General features: G+C 34.9%; 1 pseudogene; it reads right to left on the bottom strand.

Moving 5' to 3' along the window:
- Positions 1-2643: 2643 nt before the first annotated feature.
- On the bottom strand, positions 2644-3801 carry LOC101279096 (AP-3 complex subunit sigma-1-like; annotated as a pseudogene).
- Positions 3802-4856: the final 1055 nt, after the last annotated feature.

Genomic DNA, 4856 nt, shown 5'->3' with positions numbered 1-4856 from the left:
TTATAACAGAAGAGGAAGTCTAGGTCTGTGAGTGGGGAAACTTGCCTAATTAATAAACATTTTTGAGTTGTGAAGCTGGGCATTACCTCTCAGATCATCTGATCTTGATTTCTGTTTCTAAGGAAGGCTCATTTAATTTCCTAGCCTTAAGAAGCAAACTCAACCAAGAAAGACTCATAACACCAAAAAAAAAGCCTATATTTTATTTCATCATCTGGGTTTTTACTGTTACCCAAATACAAAGGATATGAATATATTTTCCCCCTTCACAGGTCATTTCCATTTCCTACTAGTTGCTGCATCATCAGTCTTTTCAAGTCATCATTCCAATAGTGCGTGATCTCTCACCCTCCACTCCCAATGTCAGCTCCAGATACACCCAAAAATACAAGGCCACTGTGAGAATTTTAAGCTTTTTTTTTTGAGAATTTTAAGCTTTAAAACACCTGATGAACATGAAATGTGGTAGAGAGCAGAGGCATTTATGTAACACTTTTCAGTTGTGCCAATAGGTCTTACTGTTTCTGACTTAAGAGGTTGACTCTTTTAAGACCAACAAATCATGTAGGACAAAGCATCAACTTTGGGTCAATGATTCAGACTTAGTTTTGAATCCCCAAACCACTGACTTGCTTGCTAGTGACTCTAGTTAAATTATTCAACTATATGCAGTGGGGATGATAATAACTTATAGTTTCGGGTTGTTTAGAAAGTTGCAGATAACATCTGTAATGTACCTGGTACAAAGCAGACACTCAGTAAAGAAAAGCTACAAAAGTTTTTATCCAAATTCTCTGTTTAGATAGCCAAAATACCACAATTAGGGCCACAGTAAAACACCGTTAAGTCTCTGGCCATGGCAAATGAAAAAGTGCAAATGAAGATGAGTCTAAATACAGAAAACTATTTGAAAATCTGTTTACGAAACAGTTAGATCTCACATCCCTCAATCCACTGTAAACTGCATGACAACTGCAGTCTTCATCTTTAGTAGAGGACTGAAGGTATTTCTCTGGAAAGAGTAAAACAGAAGGTCTCTGGAGCAGGTGATACCAGAGATACTAGTATCCCTAATATCACACTAAAAATATGGAGATTAAATCAATGTTTACATACCAAATGTAGAGCTATCCTTCCTTCTTCCCTCATTCAGCTCCCAGAACTCTGAAAGACAGGTCTCTATCCTGCAGGCAAGGGATTGGAATTTTCTTTGGGCAAAGTGACCAGCCCAAAAGAAGAGACTAAAGACGCTGAACATCAGAAATTTAGTGAAAAGGCTAGACCACCAGTAGTGAGGTCCACAGTTGACAAGCACCATCCAAACACTCACACTTGGTCTGGTTTTCAATGCCCCCTTTTAAAAAAAAAACCAAAGCAACTAAGGATTACCAGACAAACAAACAAACAAACAGCATAGAAGAAAAGTTCTCTTTAAAAAATCATCATAAGATGATGAATATTATAACCATGATGCAAGGTCAGTATGCTGTTAAAAAAGGGGGGGAGCATTCATAATTTTTCTTAAAGAGCTTTTAGAATTTAAAAAAGATGCTAGCAGAAATTTAAAAGAAAATAGAAAGGCTGGAAAATAAAAATACAGAAACTTTTCAGATAATAGAGTAAAAAGACAGAAAATAGGAGAGAAAAGATAAGTAATTTAAGAAGTCCAATACCCAAATAAAAAATTTTCCAAAGAGAGAAAATGGAAAATACAGTAGAAGAAATCAACAAAGGATAATCCAAAATAATTTCCCATAACTGAAGGATATGAATTTACAGATGCAGAGGGCCTGCTGGATGTACAATGCCTTAGCACACTGGAAAAAATAGATCCATACTAATGTCTATTATCATGCATTTTCTGAACACTGGGAGCAGGAGAAAATTCCACTCATTTTCAAAGAGAAGGTACCTAGTAGAGTCAGGTATCAGAATGGCTTTGGACTTCTCAACAGCAGCCCTGGAATCTAGAAAACACTGAAGCAATGACTTTAAAATACTGAGATTGCTAATCTAAGTATTTAGACAAACTAGTAGTTTGACATACTAGTAGTATGACAAACTACTAATCAACTGTGAGGGAAACTAAGTATATTTCAGACATCTAAACTCTCCAAAATTGATCTTCTATGAACCCTTCAGTAAATTGTTAGAGGTTACATTTCACTAAATGAGAGCATAAACCAAGAAAGAAAAGATATAGGATATTAGGAAAGAAAAGATACAGGCTATAGAAAAAATATAGAATATTGGAAAAAGTCAAACTAATCTAGGAAAGATTTCTTTAAGAAAGATGAAATTGGTAGAATACTTAATATGTCTGGATGTATTTAGAGGGATATAAACAACTAAAAGTGATTGAAATTGAATTATATATTTGAGTATACATATATATTAACCAAAGGATTATGTATATAAAATCACTAATCAAAGAAAAAAAAGACAATGAACTCTAATGAAAGGAAAGTAAAATTAATTCTATATATTATGTGGCTCAGCAGGAAAGGTTGTTTACCTAGGTATAACAATGCAAACCTTGAATGTTAATCTAACTTAACATGATGTAACTATATTGGAGGAAGAGAGCACAGGGAGCAAATATATAGGTGGGGGAATAGAGATACAGGCAGTAGGGTGAATGGTTTTATTTATTTTTTCCAGTTACCTTGGAGTTTATTTAAACTAAGAGAAAAAGGTCATAATGTTTTCATGCAATACATACTTCATTCTTTAAATAACAATTGTGAAAAATAACAGAAAGAATTAAGGAATGCTGTATTTGTGATCCATGCAAAACACCAACATTTTGGGTTATACATAATTTAAAGAAATGTCCCAAACACTTTTCAAAATACTGTAGTAGCCAATACTTAGAGGCATGCCTTAGGTGGCCATAGGAATGCAGTTTAGAAAATAAAGAAAAAAATCACACTGTAACTACTCAATTTCTTCAAAATCACTGAGCAAGAAAAGCAACAATGAACTTCCATACCGCCTTTACATAACTTCTTTACAGTACCTTGACTTAAATCCAAGAGCGAAAGTTGACTCTCCTCCTCTATTTTTGGTAAACAACTGCATGGTAAACTTAGACAACTTTTTCCCCAGATTTTACCTGGGAGTGGCCTTTTAAATTTTTTATTTAAAAGAGGGCAGGTTTGGCACTTTTATGCTGATGTCACAAATGTTAATATTTCTTGGGAGCTCAGGAAGATTCATATTCTTTACAGCTGATACAGCACTGGCTGGAGCTCCTGCTAAGCCAGCCTCAGATTTCTCTAGTTTATTTTGTGCATCAATTTGTTTAACAGTCTCATTCATGTTGGTCTCCAATACCATTCCCCCCACATCACCATGTCTGCAAGAATATTGTGAACCTTGTCTACATGGAAAATTAAATCCAGTTCACAGACGTTTTCAAAACACTTGTCTAATGTTTCCACAAATACTTGAATTAGATCTAAAATGCCAAGTTCACTTTCTGAAGAATCCACACAGAAGACAAAATATAATGTTGCATAATGTCTATAAATCAGTTTGTTGTCAGATCCTGCAATTAATAATCCTTCTTCTAGGAAATTACAGCATTTTCATCTCTCTTAGATACCAAATGGAATGTCTCCCTGATGATTTGCTGTTGTGTATCTTCACTGTAGGGCTGGTAGAACTTGGAGAGCCGCGGCTTCCCTTGTTTGTTAAGGATGAGGATCGCCTTGATCATGGCTGAGCAGGGCCGACCGGGTGGGAGCTGGGGGCCAGGGTGGGGGCAGGCGCGCGAGCCTCGCCTCGGGATCTCGCTGGCGATCCTTCCCCACCGGGTGAACGGTTTTAAACAAAAACATATGCTAAATACTCATCTGGACAGAGATCACACGAGATAAAATCTACACGATGTAGCGATAAAACCAAGTTATTTAGAACTATTCAGGTAAATTTTAAATACTGAAAAGAAATAAAATGATTGCTTCTGGGAATTAGAAAATAGAGGAGCAGTAAGGGAGAGGAAAGTGTTGCTTCAAAGAATCACTTAACTCTTTAAGTTTACTATGTGCATGCGTATCTTATATAAAAATTTTAAATATAAAGAAATTAAGAACGGAAAAAGAAACAGCTAGCTAGCTAGCTTAAGTTTCTTCATAATTATAATTTTGATATTGTCTATGGCCACACCACCCTGAATGTGCCCAATCTTGTCTAATAATTTTGATGTTATCCTCTTCTCTGATGAAAAGCAAGAGGAAGGCAGTTGGCTTTTACAAAGAGCTTACCATTTTGAACAAATGATGTAAATGGTACTCTAAAGCGAGGTGAAGAATGAACGTATAGATGCATTGAAATTGTCTGCATCTGTGTGTGGAGAGGGAGGGCAAAAGCCCTAGGGACGTGGACTGTCTAACTAAAAGTGTAATATTCCTATCAGTAGTTCCTGATGAAATAGATTAAAAAGATAGACACAAAGTGAGGTAATATTTAATAATTTGCAGGGTTCCTAGAAACATTGTTCAATATTAATTTTTAAGTCTACACTGCCACATATTTCCTTGATATTTAGCTTGAATTGAGTTGAATCCAGTGAAATGTCAAATATATGAGTCCCATTATTTTGTTTGGTCACACATTGATAAGACAGTATTTCTGTACAAATTTGTTTACAAATTTTGTGATATTATTATGATTTTCCTTAAAATCAAGCAAGTTGTAAAAAATGATTTATAGATGTTTATAATAGAGCTTCCTACTAAAGACAGCACTTGGCTTTTCTGGCATATTTTTCAAAACTTTAATGATTAAATAGTTCTTAAAAATGAAATATATATATATATATATATCCCAATTCTCAATAAAAAAGTAGAAAA

The sequence above is a fragment of the Orcinus orca genome, chromosome 17, assembly GCF_937001465.1.
Source record: "Orcinus orca chromosome 17, mOrcOrc1.1, whole genome shotgun sequence".
In the NCBI taxonomy this organism is placed as follows: Eukaryota; Metazoa; Chordata; class Mammalia; order Artiodactyla; family Delphinidae; genus Orcinus; species Orcinus orca.
This window is presented reverse-complemented; position numbering and strand designations above follow the sequence as displayed.